The 19,207-nt window shown below is 45.3% G+C and overlaps 1 protein-coding gene across 5 annotated transcripts in view; it reads right to left on the minus strand.

Moving 5' to 3' along the window:
* ankar (ankyrin and armadillo repeat containing) overlaps positions 1-19,207 on the minus strand; it is a 326,309-nt gene that overhangs the window by 154,993 nt on the left and 152,109 nt on the right. The gene's annotated exons all lie outside the window — the stretch shown is intronic.

Genomic DNA, 19,207 nt, shown 5'->3' on the forward strand with positions numbered 1-19,207 from the left:
CCTCCCCCCCTTCCTTCCTCCTCCCCCCCACCTTCCTTCCTCCTCCCCCCCCCACCTTCCTTCCTCCTCCCCCCCCACCTTCCTTCCTCCTCCCCCCCACCTTCCTTCCTCCTCCTCTCCCCACGCCGGTACCCGTCCTCTCTCTCTCAACGCGCCACTTCTGCAGCGCATTAAAATGACGCGTATCGCGTTGGTCCGATGCTGGCCCCTCCGGGAACGGAGATTAGCGGCCTAAAAGAAGGCCCTGACGCCGGAGTCATCTGCACCAATTTTGCTCGCCAGAAATCGGCGTTACGACGGTCCGCGGAGAATTTCGCCCAAGGTTCCAGGTTGATAACCTCTCATCAGAACTGAAGAATTATAGAAATACAAGAGTTTTTAAGCCAAGAGAAGAGGGGAGGTGGTAGGAAGAACAAAGGGAAGGTGTGTGGGTTTGGATTTATTTTATTGTCATGTGTTCTGCTTATTGTTCTGCGTATCATTCCACACCTGAAATGTTTTTTAGGGCATATATAAATACACAATGTAAATACATAGACATAGGCATCGGGTGAAGCATACAGAAGTGCAGCATTTCTCAGTAGAGAACATAGAACATAGAACATAGAACATAGAACAGTACAGCACAGAACAGGCCCTTCGGCCCTCGATGTTGTGCCGAGCAATGATCACCCTACTTAAACCCACGTAACCCGTATACCCGTAACCCAACAATCCCCCCATTAACCTTACACTACGGGCAATTTAGCAGTAGGCAATAGAAGATGTGTGAAGAGATCAGATCAGTCCATGGGAGGGTCATTCATTTATGATATTGTGAAGACAGGATGTTAAACCATATTTGATAATCACAGTCTTAGTTGCAGTAAAGAGATCTGTATACGTCTAATGAATTTTGGGGGATAGATAGAAGGAGGGGAAAGATAGAATGTTGGTTCAAACAGGATGCACATTGAAGCGATTGGAAAGAGGAAGGCAATAGCGGCCATCTTGGATGGCCCATGAACAAAGGGAAATCTCGGTTTGCAGGCATGTCCTTAAGGTGAGTATGGCTCACCCCACAGGAGGGGGCAGGGGGAGGAGGACAGAAACCCTCTTCAGAGTAGTAACCTGGAACATAAGGGGACATTACGGACTGGTGAAAAGATCCGGAATCTTTGCCTATCTAAAAAGCCTGAAGGTTGACATAGTCTTTCTGCAGGAGACACATTTGAGAGAGAAGGACTAACTGAGGGTAAGGAAAAGATGGGTAAGACAGACCGATCAGGCATGTTTCGGCACCAGGATGAGGGGGGTGGCCATACTACTGTTATGGGCCAGGGTTCAGAGAAGATAGTTTCTCTATTACTCCTATGACCACTTCACCACTCTTCACTGGACTTTCCAACCTTACCTTATACAATGGAACACTACTCCTCTCACCCTGAATTCCACATATTACCACCTTTTCTGGCAACATTCTTCCAAAACTACATAAGTCCTCATCTCTTACCATTAAAGATTGACCAGCTCCCATATCTCTGAAAATTGTGACTTCTTTACCTGCTCCTCCTGATACACATGAGTAAACTTTACCCACGCAAGTAAATTCTATAAAGAGATCTGGCACCTTCTTATCAATCACCTCATGATCAGGCTGTACAATATTTTGCATCTCCTTCGCTTCACTTGGGCTTTCCTTTACCACTTTAACAAATCCCACTGTCTTATCCTGTTTACCACATCAGCCTTCCCAGTGCTTTTCTTCAACCACCAACACTGTGACTTTACATGGCCTAGTTTATTACAGTGAAAACATTTGAAACTTTTTATTTCTTTTCCACCTGGATTTCTTTTTTAATCTGAGGTACACTCTCCTTATTATCTCCCATCAGGTCACCTTTACCTTTACCACTTGAGTATTTCTCATGTTCCCAGTTTCTATCCCTCACAGGCTGAAACTGATGTCAGAAACCAAACTTTGATTTATGAACAAATTCATAATCATCTGCTATTTCTGCTGCTAATCTCGCAGTTTTAACCTTTTGCTCTTCCACATGAGTTCTCACTACATCAGGAATTGAACTTTTAAACTTCTCCAAAAGTATAATTTCTCTGAGAGCTTCATACGTTTGATCTATTTTCAAAGCCAAATTCTTTCCTTACACTTCTAAACTTTTGTCTGTAGGCTTCAGGCACTAGTTCATATGCACCTAAGATGGATTTTTTCACCTCCTCATACGTCCCAGATACCTCCTCCGGTAGTGATGCAAACATTTCACTAGCCGTACCTACCAGCTTTGTTTGAATCAGTAATACCCACATGTCTTGTGGCCATTTCATTTGTTTAGCTACCTTCTCAAATGAAATGAAAAAGGCTTCTACCTCCTTCTCATCAAACCTTGGCAATGCTTGGACATATTCAAATTGATCCCCACCAAGCCTTCGACTATGACGCTCTTTCTCACTATCCTCATCACTATCATCCAACTGTACATTTCCCTTTACGCCTGCCAATTTTAACTGACTGTCATATTTCATGGCCATTTTCTGAAGCGCAAACTCTCTCTCTTTATCTTTTCCCCTGATCTGTATCTCCCTTTCTCTTTCTTTTTTGCCGCGCTTTCTCTTTCGTATTCAAGCTGCTTTAATTATTATTCATGTTCCATTTATTTAATTTGTAATTGGAATTTTGCCATTTCCATTGAGTCAAACTGTATCTCAGGCAACTTTAAATGTTTAGCCACCACCATAATTACCTTGGGCAGGATTCTCTGACACCCCGCCGGGTCAGAGAATCGCCATGAGCTGGCGTGAATACCGCCCTCGCCGTCCTCCGAATTCTCCGGCCCCCCCAAAATTGCCCTGGCGTGTATCGCGCCGCCTGCTTCGGAGAATGGCGGGGACCGGCGCGACTCAATGGGCCACGGGGCCGCCTGAATTCTCCGGCCTGTGATGGGCCAATGTCCCGTCCATTTTTTGCCAGTCCCGCTGCCGTAAATTGGAGTAGGTCCTTACTGGCGGGACCTGGCGGTGCAGGTGGCCTCCGGGGTTCTTGGGGGGGGCGCGGGGGGATCTGGCCCCGGGAGGTGCCCCACTGTGGCTTGGCCTGCAATCAGGGCCCACCAATCCGCGGGTGGTCCTGTGCCGTGGGGAAACTCGATTCTTCCGCACCGGCGGCTGTAGCGGTCCGCCATTGCTGGTGCGGAAACAAAGGCCTCTGCGCATGCGCGGGGATGACGGCTGCATATGTGGTGCTCCTGTGCATGCACCAACTCGCGCCGGCTGGCGGAGGGCCTTTGGCGCCGGTTGGCATGGCGCAAAGCCTCTTTCCCGCCGGCCGGTGGGGCGCAAACCACTCCGGGGCAGGCCTAGCCCCTGAAGGTGCAGAGGATTCCGCACCTTTGGGGCGGCATGACGCCGGAGTGGTTCATGCCACTCCTCGGCGCCGGGACACCCCGCCCCGCCGGGTAGGGGAGAATCCCGCCCCTCATCTTTTTGTATTTTGTCAGGTAATGTTAACTGCAATCTTTTTGCCAAATCTAACAGTCTGCTTTTAGTCTCTGTCCGTAAGGTACTGCGTGACCGTCTCCATCCCCAAAAACTTCAGGGCCTCTGAAAGAGCCATTGTCCACAACTCACTCACTACTCAAACTAAAATACCACACCTGAAAAACAACCACACAATATGCTCACCCCTTATTGTCTTGAAGTTCACTTAGCCAATCCAATAGATAGACTTTTATCCCTCTCGAGCCCCCAATTTGCTTTGGGCCAGCGTTTAGAGAACCCCAAAGTGTATCATGCAGTTCACCTGACCCACAACTTTTAATAGATTGTGGTATGGGGAGCACATGGCCCACTCTACAGGTGTGGTCCAGCAGAAATGGAAAAGTAGTTTTTAAAGCAAAACAATGTTTATTCTATGAACTCAAGTTAACCTTTTTAAAACATACAGTGAGTGGGCCGTGTGCTGACAAAATGAAAAAACATGATGTAATTATGGCGGTGGCTCAGCATTTAAAGTTGCCTGAGAAATCAAAGAGTGAGGATGAAGTTGAAGTGCAATTATCAGAAATGATTTTTGATCGAATGGGTGAAAAAGAACAAGAACAGGTGGAGGAGGGGGCGGATATTTTTAGTTCAGGGAAATTGGCGGAGTTACAACAGAAAGATGTAGAAATAAAACAGATGTATCAGAAAGCGTTCACAGAAGAGGAATCTGAGTGTATACTAGAGTCTTCTTCCCATAAAAGTAATATCTTAATGAGAAAATGGAGATCTTTACATATGCAGGCGAATGAAAAGTGGGCAGAAGTTCATCAATAGTATTGCCGGTAGGGTATAGAAAGGAGGTGGTGCGAGTTGCACATGAGGTACTTACATAAAGATGTAAGTTAAATATTGTCCATCATGTCACACATGTCAAGTGACAGGGAAACCTCAAGCAGTGATAAAACCAGCACCTGTAATACCCATTCCAGCATTTGAGGAACCTTTTACAACGGTACTAATTGATTGCGTAGGACCCCTTCCAAAAATGAAAAGTGGGAATCAATATATTTTTTAAAAAACATTTAAAAAAAAAATTTAGAGTACCCAATTATGTTATTTTCCAATTAAGGGGCAATTTAGTGTGACCAATCCACCTATCCTACACATCTTTGGGTTGTGGGGGTGAAACCCACGCAGACACGGGGAGAACGTGCAAACTCCACATGGACAGTGACCCAGGGCCGGGATTCGAACCCAGGTCCTCAGCGCCATAGGCAGCAATGCTAACCACTGTGCCACCGTGCTTCCCGAATCAATATCTTTTGACTGTAATGGATGTGTCTACTAGGTTTCCAGAGGCCATTCCAGTATATTACAGCTAAAAGGATTGCGGAGGAGTTACTTAAATTCTTTATTAGATTTGGACTACCCACAGAAATACAATCGGATCAAGGATCAAATTTTACCTCAAGGTTATTCAAAGAGGTTATGGATACCTTCGGAATAAAACAATTTAAATCAACTGCGTACCATCCAGAATCAAAGGGAGGGGTAGAAAAGAGGCATCCAACATTAAAGACAATGTTGAGGACTTATCGTCAAGATTATCCAGAGGATTGGGATAAAGGAATTCCATTCCTTTCCTTGACCCACTTCAATTCACATACCGTCGCAACCGGTCCACATCAGATGCCATTTCCCTGGCCCTACACTCACCCCTAGAGCATCTCGAAAACAAGAACTCCTACATCAGACTCCTATTTATTGACTACAGCTCCGCCTTCAACACCATAATCCCAGCCAAGCTCATATCAAAGCTCCAAAACCTAGGACTTGGCTCTCCACTCTGCAACTAGATCCTCGATTTTCTGACCAACAGACCACAATCAATAAGAATGAACACCAACACCTCCTCCACAATAGTCATCAATATCGGTGCCCCGCAAGGCTGCATACTTAGCCCTCTACTCTACTCCCTGTACACACACGACTGCGTGGCAAAACTTGGTTCCAACTCCATCCACAGGTTTGCTGACGATACGACCATAGTGGGCCGGAACTCGAATAATGACGAGTCAGTATACAGGAGGGAGATAGAGAACCTGGTGGAGTGGTGTAACGACAACAATCTCTCCCTCAATGCCAGCAAAACTAAAGAGCTGGTCATTGATTTCAGGAAGCAAAGTACTGTACACACCTCTGTCAGCATCAACTAGGTGGAGATGGTTAGCAGTTTCAAATTCCTAGGGGTGCACATCACCAGAAATCTGTCCTGGTCCACTCATGTCGACGCTATCACCAAGAAAGCACAACAGCGCCTATACTTCCTCAGGAAACTAAGGAAATTCGGCATGCCCACATTAACCCTTACCAACGTTTACAGATGCACGATAGAAAGCATCCTATTGGGCTGCATCACAGCCTGGCATGGCAACTGCTCGGCCCAGGACCGCAAGGAACTTCAGAGAGTCGTGAATACCGCCCAGTCCATCACACGAACCTGCCTCCCATCCATGGACTCCATCTACACCTCCCGCTGCCTGGGGAAAGCGGGCAGCATAATCAAGGATCCCTCCCACCCGGCTTACTCACTTTTCCAACTTCTTCCATCGGGCAGGAGATGCAGAAGTCTGAGAACACGTACGAACAGACTCAAAAATAGCTTCCTCCCCACTGTTACCAGACTCCTAAATGACCCTCTTCTTGACTGACCTCATTAACACTACACCCTGTATGCTTCATCCGATGCCAATGCTTATGTAGTTACATTGTATATCTTGTGTTGCCCTATTATGTATTTTCTTGTATTTTCTTGAATTTTGTTTAATTCCCTTTCCTTCCCATGTACTGAATGATCTGTTGAGCTGCTTGCAGAAAAATACTTTTCACTGTACCTCGGTAAACATGACAATAAACAAATCCAATCCAATTCATTCATATTGTTTGCAATTAGGGATGCACCTAATGAGTCATGCAAATTTAGTCCTTTTGAACTAATTTTTGGTCATGAAGTAAGAGGACCACTTAAATTGATTAAGGAAAAATTAGTGAGTGAGAAATCGGAAATTACATTATTTGATTACGTGCCAAATTTTAGGGAACGATTAAATAGAGCAGGTGAATTGATTGGCTAGACAACATTTGAAAGTTGCACAAAATGTGATAAAACAGGTAGCGGGCAAGAAATCCAAAGTTTGTAGTTTTGCCAGTGGAGATAAAGTTTAATCTTGTTACCAGTGGTAGGGGAGCCTTTAAAAGCTAGATTTTGTGGACCTTATCAGATTGAAAGAAAATTAAGTGAGGTGAATTATGTGGTAAAAACACCAGATAGCAGTAAGACTCACCGAGTGTGTCATGTGAATATGCTTAAAAGGTACTTTGAAAGGGAAGGAGAGAAAAAGGAGGTTTTAATTATTCTCACTAAAAATGACAAATCAAATCTGGATGACTGAGAATTTGACATACCTCAAATTAAATTGGAAAATAAGGATGTTCTTAAAAATTGGGATAAATTACTGAGTTACATTCCAGAGGAAAAATGAACTGACCTGAAAGAATTATTGATATCACATGGGCAAGTTTGTGGAGATAAATTGGGAAGTGATGGTACCAAAACTGGGCGGTACCCAACGGTTGTGTGTGGACTAGAGAAAGGTTAATGCAGTTACAAGAATGGACTCTTATCCTATCCCACGTTTGGAGGATTGCATTGAGAAAGTGGGACCATCAGCTTTTATTTCCAAACTGGATATAATTAAAGGTTACTGGCAGGTACCATTATCCAAAAGGGTGAAGGAGGTTTCAGCTTTTGTGACTCCAGATACAGCTGGCTTATAATGCAGAATAATGCCAGCAGCGTAGGTACAAATCCCGTACCGGCTGCCCCGAACAGGCGCCGGAATGTGGCGACTAGGGGCTTTTCAGAGTAACTTCATTTGAAGCCTACTTTTGACAATAAGCGATTTTCATTTTAGGGGCTGGTTTAGCACTGGACTAAAGAGTTGGCTTTGAAAGCAGACCAAAGCAGGCCAGCAGCACGGTTCAATTTCCGTACCAGCCTCCCCGACAGGCGCCAGAATGTGGCGACTAGTGGCTTTTCACAGTAACTTCATTTGAAGCCGACTTGTGACAATAAGCGATTTTCATTGTCATTTCATTCATATACCAATTTCAAGTTATGCCATTTGGCATGAAAAACGCCCCAGCCACATTTCAATGGTTAACTAACAAAGTCGTTTCAGGATTACCCAATTGTGCGGTATACATTGGCGATCTGGAAATTTTCAGCTAATCATGGAAAGAACATTTAAAACATCTCATGGAGCTACTCGATTGTCTTCAGGAGGCGGGTTTGGTGATAAACCTAGCCAAAAGTGAATTTGGAAAAGCCCAAGTCACTTTCCTTGGCCATACAATCGGACAGGGTCGAATGGTCACACGGGATGTGAAACCCACAGTTATTGAGGAGTTTCTGATACCCTCAAGATGAAGGGAAATAATGCAATTTCTTGGGATGAGTGGATTTGATCAAACACTTGGGCAAACGTTTTGTAGCGTGATTGCTCCACTGATGGAGTTGCTGAAGAAATTTAAAAAATTCCAGTGGGCAGCGGAGTTTCAACAGGCATTTGACGGCCTGAAAGCTGTGATAACCAATGCTCCTGTGTTGGAGAATTACAAGGGACTCTGTGATCAGATTGAACTAAAGTATCTGACTTTGAAGAAAAATGTTGAGGCGTAGACAAATGGACGGATCGTGCAGAGACCGTCTTGTTCAAAAAGACTGTCAATCGAGAAGGATTCCATTTGGAGGAAAAAAATGGACTATATTATTATACCTTTTTGCGTGTTTTTTTTAAACGAAAAAGTATATTTACTGTGTGCATTTCTTAAAGGATAGTTAAAAGGTGAAAAATGAAACCATCTTGAAGTTGATGGTTTATTTTATTTCTTGGGGGATATGTCATGTGAGAGTACCTTTAAGAAATGGGTGTTTATAAATGGGTGTGTATATAAATATCTGTATTGAGAGTACCTTTAAGAAATGGGTGTTTATTACTGCAGTGATGTCAGAGAGTGGGTGAAGCTGGGCTGTCTGTCAGCTTTTTACTTTCGTTTTAGGCTGTTTGCTGCAGGGTGTGTTTTAGTTTCGTTTTCAGAGCTGGATTGCTGCAGTCACAGCCAGAAGGTGTATGAGTCTCTCTCTGTAATCTAAAAACTGTAAATCGATCCTTTGGTGATTTAAAACTAATAACTGCTCTCAGTAGTGACTTTAATCTGATGTGCTTCTGTTTAAAGTTTTTTTTAAAAATCTCCTGGATGTTAACAGAACAGTTTACGGATTACTTAGTGTTGTATTCTTTGGGGGTTGTATTTGAATTAATGGTTGCTAAGATGTTCACTGTATGTTTAAAAAGGTTAACTTGAGTTCATAGAATAAACATTGTTTTGCTTTAAAAACTACTTTTCCATTTCTGCTGTACCACACCTGTAGAATGGGCCATGTGCTCCCCATACCACAATCTATTAAAAGTTGTGGGTCAGGTGAACTCCATGATACAATTTGGGGTTCTCTAAACCCGGGCCCATAACAATGCGAAGGACCTGGAACCAGCTCAGGCACCATTTCAAACTTGTCACATGTCTGCTGTGGCTTTCTTTTGCATGAATCATAGATTAATCCCGGCAAACATAGATACTACCTTCAAAACGTAGAGAAAGAACAAATGGGTACTGATAGTAAGGGACCTGTCTGTAGACGGTAGAGTAGTGACAGGGGAAAACTAACAGAGAATCTCCAGCTCCTGAAAGGGAACAAGCTCCAATACTTACAACTGCGGAAATTCCTCAGCAAAGCAACCGTACCGTTCCCCCTACCTGGATACACCCTACTGGACAGACTGATAGCGGTGGATGAATTAGGGAACAGTAAATGCGCTGACATGTGTGCACAAATGTTAGGAGAGGTAAGGGCCCCGCTGGATGAGACGCAGGAAATATGGGGGGTAAACTGGGCATTGTGACAGGGGGAGGACTCTGGATCAAAGCATTGGATATGGTGAATTCCACCTTCTGATGCGCAGGGCTGAGCCTAATGCAGCTAAAGGTGGTATACAGGGAACACCTGACCAGGACATGCATGAGCAGGTTCTTCCCTGGAGGACAAATGTGAACATTGTCAGGGATGGCCAATCACACCTATATGTTAGGGTCCTGACCCAAGCTTATCGGGTTCAGGGTCACCTTTTTCAAGGCCATGTCCAGGGTTGTGGGGGTGGAACCATGCCAGTTAGTGCCGGTCTTTGGGGTGTCGGAGCAGCCAGAACTCTTTAAGGGGAGAGGGACAGAGGCCCTAACCTTTTCCTCCCTGATTGCCTGCTGGAGACTCCTGCTCGGTTGGAGATCAGCAGCGACACCTAAGGCTGCAGACAGGCTGTCCGATTTAGCGGAAATCCTGAAATCGGAAAGAAAATACTCGGCATCAGGGCATCGGAAGAATGCTTCGACTACACATGGAGGCAAATTACCAGCCTCTTTGAGGACCTGTTTATGACCTGCTACTGGGGTGGGGGCAGGGGGCGAAAGAGGAGGCAGCACCCAAAACACAGGGGAAAATTACACTATAGCGGAGGGGTGGGAGCTCATGAGCAGCGCTACAGAAGCATGCCCCCAAAAGGTTGGCACATTTTCCCGGGGGACTGGAGAATAGCCAAAGTTGTTCCTTAGTTTAAGAAGGGTAGCAAGGATAATCAAGGAAACTACAGGCCGGTGAACCTTACGTCAGTGGTAGGGAAATTACTGGACAGAATTCTTCGACACAGGATCTACTTCCATTTGGAAGCAAGTGGACGTATTAGCGAGAGGCAGCACGGTTTTCTGAAGGGGAGTTTGTGTCTTACTAACTTGACAGAGTTATTCGAGGAGGTCACAAAGGTGATTGATGCAGGTAGGGCAGTGGATGTTGTCTATATGGACTTCAGTAAGGTCTTTGACAAGGTCCCTCATGGCAGACTGGTACAAAAAGTGAACTCACACGGGATCAGAGGTGAGCTGGCAAGATGGATACAGAACTGGCTAGGTCAGAGAAGGCAGAGATTAGCAATGGAAGGGTGCTTTTCTGATTGGAGTGTTGTGACGAGTGGTGTTGCCATTAGCTGGGGCACCGTGTATAAAATTTGGCAAGTCATGCTGCAGCTGTCTAGAACCTTACTTAGGCCACACTTGGAGTATACTGTTCAATTCTGGTCGCCACACTACCAGAAGGATGTGGAGGCTTTAGAGAGGGTGCAGAAGAGATTTACCAGAATGTTGCCTGGTATGGAGGGCATTAGCTATGAGGAGCGGTTGAATAAACTCAGTTTGTTCTCACTCGAATGACGGAGGTTGAGGGGCGACCAGATAGAGGTCTACAAAATTATGAGGGGCATAGGCAGAGTGGACAGTCAGAGGCTTTTTCCCCAGGGAAGAGGGGTCAATTACTAGGGGGCATAGGTTTAAGGTGCGAGGGGCAAGGTTTAGAGGAGATGTACGAGGCAGGTTTTTTTACACAGAGGGTATTGGGTGCCTGGAACTCGCTGCCGGAGGAGGTGGTGGAAGCAGGGACGATAGTGCCATTTGAGGGGCATCATGACAAATACATGAATAGGATGGGAATAGAGGGATATAGACCCCGGAAGTGTAGAAGATTTTAGTTTAGACGGGCAGCATGGTCGGCGCAGGCTTGGAGGGCCGAAGGGCTTGTTCCTGTGCTGTACTTTTCTTTGTTCTATGTTCATTCTCCTGACGAGGCCTCACCACCCTCGGTGGACCTCGTCATAGTGAACAGCGCGGCGTTGGGACTCTGCTTCACTACAGAAGACAAAAGTGGGGGTTTCTATCGCATGACCCAAAACCAGAAAGTTACCATGTCAGGCACGATCTACTAATATAGACCACACCGGTAAAATATATAGCACAAGTATATAGTGGTGAAAAAGTTAAAAGGTGGAAAATATTTATTTATATTACCATAACTATTCCTGTGTTATGTTTTAGTTACTTTGATCATATTTTGATAATGTTTAATACATTAGAGTAGCCTATTTATATTATGTTTGTTACAATTGTTTACTTGGATTATACTTTTAAAATGCATTTTTCTGCAATAAATATGAATGAAAATCTTCAATAAATCATTTAAAAAAAAGAAAAAATTCTGACTTACTTCTGAAGTCACTGACTTCAAGTGTGCAAAGGAGGTTGTATTAAATTTCATTGGCCTTGTGTCTGCCCATTTTTCAGAGAAGCATGAATTGATATAGTTTGTTGGGAAAGGTGAGGTGAGGCAAAATCATTGAAATGAATAGGGAAGTCAAGGATGGCATTAGATTAAAGGGAAATGCTTGGAATATTGTGAAGAATAGTTGTAACTTTGACTATTTTGAAAGTTTTAGAATCCAGAAAATGGTAAACAAAAAGTTGATAAATCAGAAATATTATGGGACCGAAAAGTGGTCTCGGTGACAGTCTCCATACTTGTACAAAACAAAACTTAATCAATAATTCTGCTATATACAGTTAGAACATAGAACACAGACCAGTACAGCACAGAACAGGCCCTTCGGCCCTCGATGTTGTGCCGAGCAATAATCACCCTACTCAAACCCAACAACCCCCCCCCCCCCCCCCCCCCCTTAACCTTACTTTTTAGGACACTACGGACAATTTAGCATAGCCAATCCACCTAACCCGCACATCTTTGGACTGTGGGAGGAAACCGGAGCACCCGGAGGAAACCCACGCACACACGGGGAGGACGTGCAGACTCCGCACAGTGACCCAGCCGGGAATCGAACCTGGGACCCTGGAGCTGTGAAGCATTTATGCTAACCACCATGCTACCGTGCTGCCCCTAAAGTTGTCTGGCTTTACTAGAAGAGTTTTCCACTTGATGATATGACAGATTGTTGATTGTTGTTGCAGCATTCGTCACCAGCTCATCACATTTATCAATGGACTTGGATTTTGCTTCTTTTGCTGTCTGCTGAGGATAGCCAAAAATAATTGGTAACAGCTGATGCATTTGGACAGTGTCAAAAACCAGTAATTGCATATTGAAAAGTTTTTGACAATGCTGGCTACATTTGTACCAGCGCTTTAGCCTCCAGATCACGGACGATACTCTCTGTGTAGAATGGATAGTATAGAATTTACAGTGCAGAAGGAGGCAATTCAGCCCATCGAGTCTGCACCGGCCCTTGGAAAGAGCACCCTACTTTTGCCCACGCCTTCACCCTATACCTGTAACCCAGTAACCCTACCTAACCTTTTTGGATACTAAGGGCAATTTATCATGGCCAACCCACCTAACCTGCGCATCTTTGGACTGTGGAAGGAAACTGGAGCACCCGGAGGAAACCCCACGCAGACACGGGGAGAACGTGCAGACTCCACACAGACAATGACCCAAGCCGGGAATCGAACCTGGGTCCCTGGAGCTGGGAAGCAACAGTGCTAACCACTGTGCTGGTGCTGTGAAACAGTGAGACAGCTTTAGTCCTTCATCACCTGTGTAACCATTGTGATAGGGATTTGACTGCTCTTGGAGCTCCACAGTTCCGGCAGTTTATTTCATTGCAACCTGGTGTCTGGTGAGTAGCTCTCTCCTTTGTTGGGGTTGCTCCTCTTCGATCTCATGTAGATGATTGCTGGTATGCTGGAGTTCCTGTGTAATCTGAGGCTGGATCTCAGCTTTCCTCCGAATCTGCCTTTCCATACTAGCTCTCTCTTTCGTGTAACCATCACTGATGCCTCCTGCTGGATGACGGTCGCATGCCAGCTGATTCTTGGCCTTCAGTTCTCTATTCACGCTGGTTAGGGCCTGGTTTAGCACAGGGCTAAAAAGCTGGCTTTTAACGCAGACCAAGGCAGGCGAGCAGCACGGTTCAATTCCCGTACCAGCCTCCCCGAACAGGTGGCAGAATGTGGCTACTAGGGGCTTTTCACAGTAACTTCATCTCACGCCTACTTGTGACAATAAGCGATTTTCATTTCATTTCATTTCATTTTTCATTTTATGCTGTCAGGGAGTTGTATTTGTTGTCTTCGTAAATCAGTCATCGCCGTTTATACGTGTTTTCGTGAGTGGATAGAGCATGCTTGGTGTTGTATAATGGGACATCATTCCTAATAGCTACATCTTGCTTAATTACTTTTGTGTGTCCTAAGTTAGCCCCCCACTCAGCTCTGAGTCTGTAATAATTCTTCATGTCATTTTAATTTTCCTCCGGAAAGTAACTCAATAATTTCTCCCAATATTTAAATATTTCCTCATTGTTCAATTTAATTTGAGTAATGTCAAATTCAGAATTGTCTGGATTGATCACTTCTCCCTGAGTTACAACAACTAACACTTCCGCCTTCTTTCGTTCTCTACCAAAATAATCTTTCGGCATATTAACCGGACACACTCGATGGGCATAATTCTCCGGCGAGAGGGCAGGAAGGTGGTGAATAGTGGGTGAGGCTGAAAACAAGAACCGCGCTGCACAATGCCAGGGACCAGCTCCTACAGGCGAGATCGGGATCCCCCGGGATGTGGCGAGAAACCAATTATCACCACTCAAGCTCTATTTCCATACAATTAATGGAAGCCACGCGACATTCAAGGCCTCCTGTGATTCAGCGACCTCCCCAGTAAGTGGTCACGCTGGTGCCAATTAGTACTCCTTTTGAAAAATGTGAAGCTGGTGGAAGGGCTACTGCGGGAACCCGAGGAGGTGAGTAGCTATCTTTGCTCACAGGCAGTGAGCCTGGGAGGGCAACTGGGAGGGTGCAGTCCCGATTGGGGGTGGGCTCTGCTTGCGAGGGGGTGGGGGTGCTGAGTCAGACGCATGCCAAGCCCTGGACTGTGTGTTCCCACACTGGGGACAACCCCGGCCCCTATCTGTTTGCCCACTGACCACCCATAATTACCACCAGCCTCTGTCTGTGCAGTTAAAAGCTATTGCTAATCGGGAATTGGCAATCGTAGTTAAGTGAGCACTTTGCACATCCCAAGTGGTTCCCTGTGGCTAGATGTGCCATGTAGCATGCGGTGCTCATTGCCCAGCATCCCAATTTCACCTCGATGTACGGACACTGTGCTGGAACACCATGGGAGGCAGCACCACAGATGCAACGGGCAACCTTCGATCACCCAGGGATAGGCCCAAGCCCTGGGCACATGTCCACGGCTGTGTGTGCATGGGGAGGGTGTCTCGGGCGGGGAGGTGTGGGGGAAGGGGGGTGCTGGGGCATGTCGGGAGGGATGCGCAGCTTTGTGCAGGTTGAAGTAGGACATTTTTTAAGGCTATATTGGATTCGTATTAATATTTACATCATCAAAGCATTCTTCATTTATTGGACTGATTGGCACCATTTATGATGTAGAGGGATGGGCATTCGTTTGAATCCCATTTTTGCACAGCTGAGAAACCTTTTTCAAACGAAATGGAGAATCTATAATCTGCCTAGCAACAGCACGAAGCTGCATCTTAAAACGGCACCATGGCCAGAAGATCGGGATATCTGCGAGTCAAGACCCTGACAGTGGGGCAGATATATATATATTTTGATTAAAACTAAGACTTAGAAAATGAAATGTTATAAAATGAAATGTTGTAAAACCAAAATGACCCAGGCAGGCAAAAGAAACCTAAGGATTAAATATATTGATTAGATTAGTTTTACACACAGACACAAATCCTATCAAACAGGAGGCTGACACAATCGATTCCCAGGTTAACCCAGGAACCACACTAAATGGGACCCCATTGTAAGTCAAGGGAACACCTATTAAAACCAAGCAGATAACGAGACATTGACGTCAGAATCAGGAAGCCCGGGAAATCATGTATCTGTACTATTTATCTGTACTATTCAAATATAAAATGGCAAAAGCCCGCCAAAACCTTGCAAATGCTTGTACTCTCTATAAATATTGAACCTCGTCTGCATATCGGGGAGATCACCGTGGTCAAGCCATTGTTAGGAGCTGGCTGCGTGGGTCTCCCTGAAGGACTTCAGAACTGTACAATACAGTAAAAACGCTTTGAACCTTGCCTTGAGACTCGACCTCTTGAATGCACTGGCACAAGGGATATTTCCCTACAACAAGGTCAAAGAGACATAGCCTGAGTGAGACACATCCAGAGAGGCAATTGGAACTTGGTAATTTGGTGCAGTGAGGTAATTTGGTGCAGAGTGGAAGAAGGTGCTTTTTCCCGACCGTTTTGTTCTCTTTCTCTGGTCTGTGAGTTTTAATCTGCAGGGAGAGAACCAGAGAGCATCCTGGGAAGGTAAGTGATTTTTATTTTTATTACCTTTTCAAATTGTGTGGAGGGGAAAACTGAAGTGACATCACAGTTAAAGCTGTGACCTGATTGGCTGCTTGGGAATCTACATTAAATTTAAAAATTAAACATTGTTAAACTAATTAAACAAAATTACTTAATCACTTAATTATAATTTAGAGCGGTATCTAAGGCAGAGATCGGAGAGTACTGTATTTAGCTTTCACATTTATAGTAGAAATCTAGTGCGAGGAAACACATAGTTAACAGTAACTTTTTATAATTTACATTTTTTTTTAAATTTACTAATTAATTAATGCAATGTCAATTAGAGGGGTGCAGTGCTTTGACTGTGTCATGTGGCCGTGAGGCTTCCAGCGTCTCGGATGGCTTCATCTGCAGAAAGTGCACCTAACTAGAGCTCCTCACAGACCGCATGGTTCGGTTGGAACATCAGTTGGATGCACTTAGGAGCATTCAGGTGGTGGAAAGCGTCACAGATAGCAGCTATATAAATGTGGTCACACCCAAGGTGCAGGCAAAGAAATGGGTGACCACTAAAAGGGGCAGGCAGTCAGTGCAGGAATCCCCTGTGGTTGTCCCCCTCTCGAACAGGTATACTGTGGAGGGGCGATAGTCTATCAGGCGAAAACAGCAGCAGCCAGAGCAGTGGCACCACTGCTGGCTCTGATGTTCAGCAGGGAGGGTCAAAGCACAGAAGAGCAATAGTCATGGGGTCTCTATAGTCAGGGGCACAGATAGGCGCTTCTGTGGATGTGAAAGAGACTCCAGGATGGTATGTTGCCTCCCTGGTGCCAGGGTCCAGGATGTCTCAGAACGGGTAGCTGGCATCCTAAAGGGGGAGGGCAAACAGGCAGAGGTTGTTGTACATATTAGTACTAACGACATAGGCAGGAAGGGGTATGAGGTCCTGCAGCAGGAGTTCAGGGAGCTAGGCAGAAAGTTAAAAGACAGGACCTCTAGGGTTGGAATCTCGGGATTACTCCTGTGCCACTTGCCAGTGAGGCTAAAAATAGGAAGATTGAGCAGCTAAACACATGGCTAAACAGCTGGTGTAGGAGGGAGGGTTTCCGTTATCTGGACCATTGGGAGCTCTTCCGGGGCAGGTGTGACCTGTATAAGAAGGACGGGTTGCATCTAAACTGGAGAGGCATAAATATCCTGGCCGCGAGGTTTGCTAGTGTCACACAGGAAGGTTTAAACTAGTATGGCAGGGGGGTGGGTACCAGAGCAATAGGTCAGAAGGTGAAAGCATTGATGGAGAACTAGGGAATAGGGCCAGTATGGCTCTGAGGAAGAGCAGACAGGGAGATGTTGCTGAAAACAGTGGGTCTGGTGGCCTAAAGTGCATATGTTTTAATGGAATATGTATTACGGGTAAGGCAGATGAACTTAGAGCTTGGATTAGTACTTGGAACTATAATGTTGTTGCCATTACAGAGACCTGGTTGAGGGAAGGACAGGGTTGACAGCTAAACGTTCCATGATTTAGATGTTTCAGGCGACTAGAGGGGGATGTAAAAGGGGTGACGGAGTTGCGCTACTGGTTTGGGAGAATATCACAGCTGTACTACAGGAGGACACCTCAGAGGGCAGCGAGGCTGTATGGGTAGAGATCAGGAATAAGAAGGGTGCAGTCACAATTTTGGGGGTTTACCATAGGCCTCCCAATAGCCAATGGGAGATAGAGGAGCAGATACGTAGACAGATTTTGGAGACGAGTAAAAACAACAGGGTTTTTGTGATGGGAGACTTCAACTTCCCCAATATTGACTGGGACTCACTTAGTGCTAGGGGCTTAGATGGAGCAGAGTTTGTAAGAAACATCCAGGAGGGTTTCTTAAAAAAATACGTAGATAGTCCAACTCAGGAAGGGGCTGTACTGGACCTGGTGTTGGTGAATGAGCCCGGCCAGGTGGTAGAAGTTTCAGTAGGGGAGCATTTCGGGAACAGTGACACAATTCAGTAAGTTTTAAAGTGCTGGTGGACAAGGATAAAAGTGGTCCTAGGGTGAATGTGCTAAATTGGGGAAGGCTAATTATAAAAATATTAGGCGGGAACTGAAGAACCCTAGATTGGGGGCGGATGTTTGAGGGTAAATCAACATCTGACATGTGGGAGGCTTTCAAGTGTCAGTTGAAAGGAATTCAGGACCAGCATGTTCCTGTGCGGAAGAAGGATAAATACGGCAAATTTCGGGAACCTTGAATAATGAGAGATATTGTAGGTCTCGTCAAAAAGAGAAAGGAGGCATTTGTCAGGGCTAGAAGGCTGGGAACAGACAAAGCCTGTGTGGAATATAAGGAAAGTAGGAAGGAACTTCAGCAAGGAGTCAGGAGGGTTAGAAGGGGTCATGAAAAGTCATTGGCAAATAGGGTTAAGGAAAATCCCAAGGCTTTCTACACATACATAGAAAGCAAGAGGGCAGCCAGGGAAAGGGTTGGCCCACTGAAGGACAGGGGAGGGAATCTATAAGAACATAAGAACATAAGAACTAGGAGCAGGAGGAGGCCATCTGGCCCCTCGAGCCTGCTCCGCCATTCAATGAGATCATGGCTGATCTTTTGTGGACTCAGCTCCACTTTCCGGCCCGAACACCATAACCCTTAATCCCTTTATTCTTCAAAAAACTATCTATCTTTACCTTAAAAACATGTAATGAAGGAGCCTCAACTGCTTCACTGGGCAAGGAATTCCATAGATTCACAACCCTTTGGGTGAAGAAGTTCCTCCTAAACTCAGTCCTAAATCTACTTCCCCTTATTTTGAGGCTATGTCCCCTAGTTCTGCTTTCACCCGCCAGTGGAAACAACCTGCCCGCATCTATCCTATCTATTCCCTTCATAATTTTAAATGTTTCTATAAGATCCACCCTCATCCTTCTAAATTCCAATGAGTACAGTCCCAGTCTACTCAACCTCTCCTCATAATCCAACCCCTTCAGCTCTGGGATTAACCTAGTGAATCTCCTCTGCACACCCTCCAGCGCCAGTACGTCCTTTCTCAAGTAAGGAGACCAAAATTGAACACAATAAAAACAATATGTGTGGAGCCAGAGGAAATGGGCAAGGTACTAAATGATTACTTTGCATCAGTATTCACCAAAGAGAAGGAATTGGTGGATGTTGAGTCTGGAGTAGGGTGTGTAGATAGTCTGGGTCACATTGAGATCCACAACGGTGAGGTGTTGGGCGTCTTGAAAAATATGAAGGTAGAGAAATCCACAGGGCCGGACGGGATCTACCCCAGAACACTGAAGGAGGCTAAAGAGGAAATTGCTGAGGCTTTGACAGAAATATTTGGATCCTCGCTGTCTTCAGTTCATGTCCCAGAGGACTGGAGAATAGCCAATGTTGTTCTTTTGTTTAAGAAGGGTAGCAAGGATAATCCAGGTAACTATA

Source organism: Scyliorhinus canicula, chromosome 2 (genome assembly GCF_902713615.1).
Source record: "Scyliorhinus canicula chromosome 2, sScyCan1.1, whole genome shotgun sequence".
Classification (NCBI taxonomy): Eukaryota; Metazoa; Chordata; class Chondrichthyes; order Carcharhiniformes; family Scyliorhinidae; genus Scyliorhinus; species Scyliorhinus canicula.